Source organism: Manis javanica, chromosome 8, assembly GCF_040802235.1.
Source record: "Manis javanica isolate MJ-LG chromosome 8, MJ_LKY, whole genome shotgun sequence".
NCBI lineage: Eukaryota > Metazoa > Chordata > Mammalia > Pholidota > Manidae > Manis > Manis javanica.
This window is the reverse complement of record NC_133163.1, coordinates 74,996,031-75,006,460: the sequence shown is the minus strand read 5'-3', so window position 1 is coordinate 75,006,460 and position 10,430 is coordinate 74,996,031.

The following is a 10,430-nucleotide window of genomic DNA, read 5'->3' as shown; positions in this document are numbered from 1 at the left end:
AAATGTGTAGTCACTTGTTTAATGTCTTTGTCCTAGACCATAAGCTACTTAAGGACAAGGGGCATGTCTGGTACCTACTTCATGTTCAATAAATGTTTTGATGGAATCAAGAGGAGCAAGATCTGCCAAAGTGTTCAATTTATTACCCACAATAGCTTCTGTGCTGGCTGACTCCAGCTAGGCCCAGAATTCCACAACACAAAATGGCATATAATACTACATTTGCCACCCTCTGTCATATGGAGGAGAGGCAGGCACTTTGAGCTGACTGCACACCAAGCACTTTGGCACCAGTAGAGAAAACCTGTGGTCCCTGCCGCCTTCCTGGGAAATTTCTATTCTCTGTGGAGTCACACTTAATCCAGTTATTATGTAAATAAGTATAAAATTGCAACCAAAAGGGCTGTGCAAGAGAGGTTGGGAAGGCCTTCCTGCAGAAAGGAGAATAGCTGAGCCTGAAGCAAGGGCAGGTCAAGGGGAAAGGAGAGCAGTTTTAAGTGCAAAGTCCTGTTAGCAGGTTTCAATGGGCAAGGGAGGGACCCTGGGTCTCTGGCCAAGAGGAGAATGCTGTGTTCCTCCTAAAATAAATGGAAAGAAAAAGCAAAAAGTGAGGCTTCAGGGGTAGGGAGTGTGACAATCCAATATGAGACTTGAAATGACTTTCCTGGCTACTCTGTAGTGTACAGGTTGCAGGGGCATGAGTCCCTGCAGGGAAACTTTGAGGCCACTGTAGTGTCCAGGCCAGAGACACTGGTACCTTGGACTTGGCCTGTTGCTAGTGGTCACATGGGAGAAAGATGCAAGAAATGTTTAGGAGGTAAAATCCAAAGGATGTGGTGTCAACACTGAGTGTGCTACCGCCCCCTTGGAGAATGGGCCAAGTGAGTCAGTGGTCACCAAACCTGTTAACATACAAGCCAAAGTCTTTTTTGAAATACAGAATCCTGGGCTGTGTTCATCAGCACTTGATTCAACATATCTGGATGGAGTCTGACTGTGACATCTGCATTTAAGCAACATTCCATAGGAGATTCTGGAAGATGGCAGCATGAGTAGGGCAGTGGAAATCTCCTCCCAAAACCATATATATTTTTGAAAATACAACAAATAAAACTACGCCTAACAGAGAGACCAGAAGATACAGTACAACAGCCAGGCTACATCCACATCTGCAAGAACTCAGCATCTCACGAACAGGGTAAGATACAAAGCTGTGACCCAGCAGGACCCAAGCACTCCCCTCACCCCAGCTCACCAGTGGGAGGAAAAGAATCAGAGCAGGAAGGGAGTGGAAGCACAGGACTGCTAAGTAACCAGCCCTAGTAATCTTCACCAGGAGCACAGACACACATGGCATGGTGTACTGGATATTAGAGAAATGGAAAAGTAAAATCTGTGAACAGGTCCCCACAGTCAGCTCCCCTGGGACAAAAGAAAAGTGAGTGCTTTTTGAAAGTCTTAAAGGGACGGGCTTAACAGCTGGATGGAATCGTCCCACCACACTCAGCCCAGCAAGCTGGGAATCCTAAGGAACTTCAGCTGCCCCAACCCTCTGGGTGGCAGCACAGCTTTGAAGCCCATCACGGCAATAAGCAGCCTGCCAATCATTCCCCCCTGCTGGCACTGCCCTGCCACAGCAACCGAGCAGCCGGAGAGTGGCTGCACCCACAGCAACCACCCAGAGTCTCCTCCCAGCACGCAGCTGCCCGGGCCAGACCGAGAGGCTGCCACTGGCGCACAGCTGCCCGGCACAGACAGAAGAAGCTGGGGCAAGGCATGAAGGGGTGCCATTCTTGCAGGAGAGCACACCCAGTGCACCTGCCACTCCCGCAGGGCTCTGGGCTACCCCAAAGGCTTCCCTGCCCACAGCAGCTCAGGGAATTAACCCAGAGGCTGCTCCCGGGGTGTGGGTAACTGACACAGGCAGTGGAGAAGGGCAAGGTGACAAGCAACCAAGAAGAGACTTTGTTCTCCCAGTTGACCCACACTCCACCTGCCTATGACTACCTCTATCACCATGAAAAGGCAGAAGAATCTAATCCAGTTGAGAATCACCCAGACAATCCCAGAGAGGGGGCCTGGGGAGATAGATATAACCAGTCTTCCTGAAAAAGAATTCAAAATAAAGGTCATAACCATGCTGATAGACCTACAGAGAAATATGCAAGAGCTAAGGGATGAAGTCAGGAGGGAAATTACAGAAATGAAACAATCTCTGGAAGGACTTAAGAGCAGACTGGATGAGGTGCAAGAAACTGTTAATGGAATAGAAATCAGAGAACAGGAATACAGACAAGCTGAGGTAGAGAGAGACTAAAGGATCTCCAGGAATGAAAAAATATTGAGAGAACTGTGTGACCAATCCAAACAGAAAAATATTAACATTATACGGGTACCAGAAGAAGGAGAGAGAGAAAAAGGGATAGACAGTGTCTTTGAAAAAATAATTGCTGAAAACTTCCCCAAACTGGGGAAGAAAATAGTCTCTCAGACCATGGAAGCCCACAGGTCTCCCAACACAAGAGACTCAAGGAGGACAACACCAAGTCATAATAATTAAAGTGGCAAAGATCAAAGACAAGGACAGGGTATTAAAGGCAGACAGAGAGAGAAAAAAGATCACCTACAAAGGAAAACCCATCAGGCTATCATCAGACTTCTCTACAGAAACCTCACAGGCCAGAAGAGAATGGCATGATATATTTAATGCAATAAAACAGAAGGGCCTTGAACAAAGAATACTGTATCCAGCACGATTATCATTTAAATATGAAGGAGGAATTAAACAATTCCCAGACAAGCAAAATATAAGAGAATTTACCTTCCACAAACCACCTCTACAGGATATATTAAAGGGAATGCTCTAGATGGAAGCACTCCTAAGGCTAAATAAATGTCACCAGAGAAAATAAAGTCACAGCAAAGAAAGTAGACCAACCAAATACTAACTAAAGGCAAAAAATAAAATCAACTATCGACAAAAACAGTCAAAGGAAACACAAAAGAGTACAGAATAAAACACCTAACATATAAAGAATGGAGAAGGAGGAATAATAAGGGAGAGAAATAAAGAATCACCAGACAGTGTCTATAATAGCTCAATAAGTGAGTTAAGTTAGGTAGTAAGATACTAAAGAAGCTAACCTTGAACCTTTGGTAACCACGAATCTAAAGCCTGCAGTGGCAATAAGTACATATCTTTCAATCATTACCCTAAATGTAAATGGACTGAATGCACCAATCAAAAGACACAGAGTAATAGAATGGATAAAAAAGCAAGACCCATCTATACATTGCTTACAAGAGACCCACCTCAAACCCAAAGACATCACAGATTAAAAGTCAAGGGATGGAAAAAGATATTTCATGCAAACAACAGGAGAAAAAAGCAGGTGTTGCAGTACTAGTATCAGACAAAATAGACTTCAAAACAAAGTAACAAGAGATAAGGGTCATTACATAATGATAAAAGGCTCAGTCCAACAAGGGGATATAACCATTATAAACATATATGCACCCAACACAGGAGCACCAACATATGTGAAACAAATACTAACAGAATTAAAGGAGGAATTAGAATGCAATGCATTCGTTCTAGGAGACTTCAACACACTACTCCCTTCAAAGGACAGATCCATCAGACAGAAAATAAGTAAGGACACAGAGGCACTGAACAACACACTAGAACAGATGGACCTAATAGACATCTATAGAACTCTACATCCAAAAGCAACAGGATGCACATTCTTTTCAAGTGCACATGGAACATTCTCCAGAATAGACCACATACTAGGTCACAAAAAGAGCCTCAGTAAATTCAAAAAGATTGAAATCCTACCAACCAACTTTTCAGACCACAAAGGTATAAAACTAGAAATAAATACTACAAAGAAAGCAAAAAGGCTCACAAACACATGGAGGCTTAACAATATGCTCCTAAATAATCAATGGATCAATGACCATATTAAAATGGAGATCCAGCAATATATGGAGACAAATGACAACAACAACACAAAGCCCCAACTTCTGTGGGACACAGTGAAATTAAGTCCTTTCTGTCCTTTTCAGGATTAAGCTATTCTTTCATGAAAAAATTCTGATATGATAAAACTGTCTTGGGGTAGGAAGGAATGTCATTTCATGTTGCCAAACACATATATTTCAGGGATTTTTTTCCCTGAAATTTTAATTGATTTTAATAAAATCCTGAAGTCTGGGAAGTGCTGCATTATAGAAAACCAGAGTGGGAAAGGAACTTGAATTTTATCACAAGAAGATAACCAGATGATGTGGAGGTCCTGACTAGAAGGTGAATGTGGAAAGATAACATTGTTCAGAGGAAGCAGATTTAATTCAAGTTTCAACTGTAGTGTATGTGTCAAAAAGAAATTCAGAAATCACAAAACTGAAAATGAAGACATTTGGATGGGGATAAAAGAAGAAGTGAATCCAGACATATATTTCTTTATTTGCTTATACCTTCAGTAGACCCTTCCTCCAGAGTGACCTTACCCACTGCATGACCATACAAGGATAATTAATCTTGTGTTGACCTTTGTCCTGTTCCATGAAGCTCCTGTAGGGGAGGGGGGAGGGGGCAGATGTTGGTCGATAACATATCTATTGCAGAGCTCACAGCCATGGAGTCAACATGAACCATGCCAAGAAACCCTCATGTGGTGCCAGGTAGATGAGATTGGCACATAATTCTGAGACATTTCAAGGCCCTTACAGTTTCTGTCCAACCCCCACATTTCTTTGCCATAATATATAACCCATCCCTCACCCAATTGAGTAAGGGAGATTTGGAAAATGTCTTCTGCCTTCTCCTTGGGCTGCCCATTTGATAATAAAGCTTTCTCTTCCTCAAATTGGTGACTCAGAGATTGGCTTACTATGCATTGAGCATGTGAATCCAGTGTGCTCAAACACAAAGTTCCAATAGTTCTTTCCTAAAGGATCCTGCTGAGGAAGAAAAGAGGCTTCACCGATCAGAAAACAGCTGCCCCAGTTGCTTTCTGATGTGGTCAAACTATGAGAATTTTTAATGTAAGTCATTAAAAAATAAACCAAACAAGTAAAGCAAGGACAACATGTGAAAACATTAAACCAATATGAAGGTTTTAGAGGATTGGAACCTCAGTTTGAAGCAGTAAAGGATGAAATTGCCCCAAACTCTAATGTATGTTAGGTCTCATGCCCTGCATTGTAGGGGGAATCAATAGGGGAACCACTTGTAGCTCTGGACTGGAGGGGCTTCCCAGCTCCAGGCAAGTTCACTATGGATTAGGTGAGACCAAATAACAACAGAATGTTGGGGTGGTTGGGGTGGAGGTGGAGGTTGACAGTGGCAGGTGAAGCACTAAACTCATGTCCAAAGGCAAATTCTGGCATGCTAAGACTCCCACCCCTTAAGACCCAATCACCACTGACCAGATGGTCACCCACCCCTTAAGATCCAATCACCAATGCAGAACACACCCTACCCCTACTCCTTAAAAACACACTTCCTCACCCACGAGCTGTTGCTCCCTTTCTCTGGGGGCAACCATTTTCTCTTTCAGATAGTAAAATCTCTTGCGTGGGCCCGTGTCTCCTGAGTTGTTCTGGGGTAAGGAGGGTCACGGCGAGATACTCTTTCAATGTGTGCATGCAGAAAGTCTGTCTTCATCTCTACCTCTGCTCCAGTCTCTGCTCTGAGCACTGTGCAGAGCTCTATTTATGGCAACATGCTCAATAGTGGCTCATTGCCAACATGTGTGCAAACATGTGCCTGTGCAGTAAGCCAATTATTACATCATTGCACATGCACAGTGGGCAAGTAGATTAGGATCAGGTGAGGATCCTGGCCATAGACCTTCCATTTTCCCTACACCACTGTCCCTGCATCTGAGTGGAGGCTCAATTCTAAGTAAATTTTTCTGTTTTTATGTGAATAAAGTATTTTCATTGTAGAAAAATAAGGGGAAAAAAGGACTTTTAAAAAAACACCCATAATTACACTACCCAGAAATAACCATATTAAATATTTTGGAATATATAAATATATTCTGAATATATATGTGTATACACACACACATACACACACACACACACACATACACACATATACACATTATTATATGTAAATAAATGCCAGGATGAAAGGATACTGACAAAATGTTTTTTTACTTCATTCTTAAAATCTCTCTACATCAATAAATATAGGATATAAGAAATGTACCATTATTTTTCATTGTAGTCCACCATGTAGACTGGCCATAATGTATTGATCCAATTCTCTATTGTTGGATTTTAGAGTTCCTTCCAAATGTTTTTATATTATGAACAATATGTTAAGTATCTTGTACATTTGTTTTTGCCCATTTGACAAATGATATCCTTCTTAGATGGAAAATTGTAGGACTGAAGAGTGCAAAATATGAAAGCTTTTGATCACCAGTGTTAGGATCAGGTGAGGATCCTGACCATAGAACTTCCATTTTCTCTACACCACTGTTCCCGCATCTGGGCTCTTTATATAGCAACACAGGCAATAATGCTTATTGCCAATGGGTGCATAAGCATTAGCCTACACAGTACGCCAATCACATCATCAAGTAGATTAGAGTCAGGAGAGGATCTTGGCCATGGGAACTTCTATTTTCCCCACAAGGACACACACACATCTAAGGAAACTCTACAGGGTGCTGTGGAAATAAATAAAACCACCCAAATGAAAACAGAGGCTTGTAGGGAAGGACCCACCACCACTTTTCCTACTATTCTATGAGGACAGCTGTCTGCTGCTTCACCCCAAATCTGTCTGGCTTTGAGAAACCTTGAAAACACAGCATGTTGTACCCATGAGTAAAGAGCTAGATAAGGGCCTTGAAGGCCAGACACCTGGCCGTGAAGGCCACATGCATGTGAGTCTTCAATATTTATGCAACCATGAATTAGCACTATCACAGTATAAGAAGTGCAACTTTGTGCAGAATAAAGTGGCTTCTTTTGAGCACCCTCCATGATGACTCCCACTGCCTTCTTTGCTCTTCACATGGCCCAAAACATCATCAGCAACCCCTGGACCCTGACACTTGGCACTGTGAGCAGGATGAGGTAGGAGGTGTTCATGAGAGCGACAGTCCTTCAGCTCCTCTGGACACGGACGGGCGGGTAGCCAACCCCAAAGGCTATACGGACAGCATTGGAGACCCTAGAGTCCCTAGTTCCTCAGGCCCACTGGAAATAAGCTGGTCTGGGTGAGTGGCATGGATGTTCCTGATGGTCGTCCACCATGCCACTCATGAAACTGAGGACTTGCAACAGCGAGTAAAGAGTCTACAACAGAAGGAAAACTTGGAGTGATGGCTGGCGGATACCGAACATATGTTGCGGAGATCAATGAGTACTGCTCCATCGTCACTGGCTGAAAGCCCTGAGTGTGGCACAGCACCATTAGTTTTGCATGTTCATCCTGCCATGCGGCAACTCATGGAGATGCAGGAACCCATAGCAGCAGGGTAGCAGCTGGGTGGCCACCTGAGAGCTACCCGGCAAATGACGTACAATGCCATGGAATTGCAGAATTTGCCAAACAGTGTAAACAACATTTAGAGGAATCTATGCCCGCCTGGCCTTCGTGACTGTGAGATGAGGGCGCTGAGAATGCAATGCTGTATCAGCGTTAGCCCACTTGACAGATGTACAATTAGAGTGACCTCAAGTGAACAAAGTGAGAACTACCATGGTGAAGCAGCACAAAGAAAAAAAGGGCAAGGGTGGAGCCAAGATGGCGGTGTGAGTAGAGCAGTGGAAATCTCCTCCCAAAACCACATATATTTTTGAAAATACAACAAAGACAACCTTTCCTAAAAGAGAGACCAGAAGACACAGGACAACATCCAGACCACATCCACACCTGTGAGAACCCAGTGCCTCACGAAGGGGGTAAGATACAAGCCCCGGCCTGGCAGGACCCGAGCGCCCCACACCCCAGATCTGGGCAGGAGGAGAGGAGTTGGAGCAGGGAGGGACAGGGAGTGCAGGACTGCTAAATAGCCATCCCTAGCCATCCACACCAAAGTGCAGACACAGTGCATGCATGGGGTCCTGGATACTAGGGAAACAGGACAGTAAGACCTGTGAGCAGGTCCCTGCAGCTGGTGACCTGGGGACAAAGAAAAGCAAGTGCTTTTTGGAAGTCTTAAAGGGACAGGGACCCCACAGCCAGACAGAAGCATCCTGGGACACTTAGTCCAGTGGCAGAGAACTCCGGGCACCCTAAACCCCTGGGTAACAGGGCAGCTCAGAGGCCCCTCATGGAGATAAACAGCCTCCTGGCCGTTCCTCCTCCGACGTGGCTCCACAGAAATACAAACAATTATTAAAGACTACTATGAAAACCTACATGCTAACAAGCTGGAAAACTGAGAAGAAATGGACATCTTCCTAAAAAAATACAACCTTCCAAGATTGACCAAGGAAGAAACACAAAAGTTAAACAAACCAATTACCAGCAAAGAAATTGAAACAGTAATCAAAAACCTACCCAAGAACAAAACCCCCAGGCCAGATGGATTTACCTCGGAATTTTATCAGACATACAGAGAAGACATAATACCATTCTCCTTAAAGTTTTCCAAAAAATAGAAGCAGAGGGAATACTCCCAAACTCACTCTATGAAGCCAACATCACCCTAATACCAAAACTAGGCAAAGACCCCACCAAAAAAGAAAATTACAGACCAATATCCCTGATGAATGTAAATGCAAAAATACTCCATAAAATACTAGCAAACTGAATTCAAAAATATATCAAAAGAATCATATACCATGACCAAGTGGGATTCATCCCAGGGATGCAAGGAAGGTACAACATTCGAAAATCCATCAACATCATCCACCACATCAACAAAAAGTAGGACAAAAGCACATGACCATCTCCATAGATGCTGAAAAAGCATTTGACAAAATTCAACATCCATTCATGATAAAAACTCTCAGCCAAATGGGTATAGAGGGCAAGTACCTCAACATAATAAAGGCCGTATATGATAAATCCACAGCCAACATCATACTGAACAGTGAGAAGCTGAAAGCTTTTCCTCTGAGATCAGGAAAAAGACAGGGATGCCCACTCTCCCCACTGTTATTTAACATAGTACTGGAGGTCCTAGCCATGGCAATTAGACAAAACAAAGAAATACAAGGAATCCAGATTGGTAAAGAAGAAGTTAAACTGTCACTATTTGCAGATGACATGATATTGTACATAAAAAACCCTAAAGACTCCACTCCAAAACTACTAGAGCTGATATCGGAATACAGCAAAGTAGCAGGATACAAAATTAACACACAGAAATCTGTGGCTTTCCTATACACTAACAATGAACCAACAGAAAGAGAAATCAGGAAAACAATTCCATTCACAATTGCATCAAAAAGAATAAAATACCTAGGAATAAACCTAACCAAAGAAGTGAAAGACCTATACCCTGAAAACTACAAGACACTCTTAAGAGAAATTAAAGGGGACACTAACAAATGGAAACTCATCCCATGCTCTTGGCTAGGAAGAATTAATATCGTCAAAATGGCCATCCTGCCCAAAGCAATATACAGATTTGATGCAATCCCTATCAAATTACCAGCAACATTCTTCAACAAACTGGAACAAATAGTTCAAAAATTCATATGGAAACAACAAAGGCCTCCAAATAGCCAAAGCAATCCTGAGAAAGAAGAATAAAGTGGGGGAAGGGGATCTCACTCCCCAACTTCAAGCTCTACTACAAAACCACAGTAATCAAGACAATTTGGTACTGGCACAAGGACAGAGCCACAGACCAGTGGAACAGATTAGGGACTCCAGACATTAACCCAAACATATATTGTCAATTAATATTCGATAAAGGAGCCTTGGACATACAATGGGGAAATGACAGTCTCTTCAACAGATGGTGCTGGCAAAACTGGACAGCTACATGTAAGAGAATGAAACTGGATCACTGTCTAACCCCATACACAAAAGTAAATTCAAAATGGATCAAAGACCTGAATATAAGTCATGAAACCATAAAACTCTTAGAAAAAAACATAGGCAAAAATCTCTTGGGAATGAACATTAGCGACTTCTTCATGAATATATCTCCTCGAGCAAGGAAAACAAAAGCAAAAATGAACAAGTGGGACTATATCAAGCTGAAAAGCTTCTGTACAGCAAAGACACCATCAATAGAACAAAAAGGTACCCTACAGTATGGGAGAATATATTTGTAAATGACAGATCCAATAAAGACTTGACATCCAAAATATATAAAGAGCTCACCCACCTCAACAAACAAAAAACAAATAATCCAATTAAAAAATGGGCAGAGGAATTGAACAGTTCTCCAAAAAAGAAATTCAGGTGGCCAACAGACACATGAAAAGATGCTCCACATTGC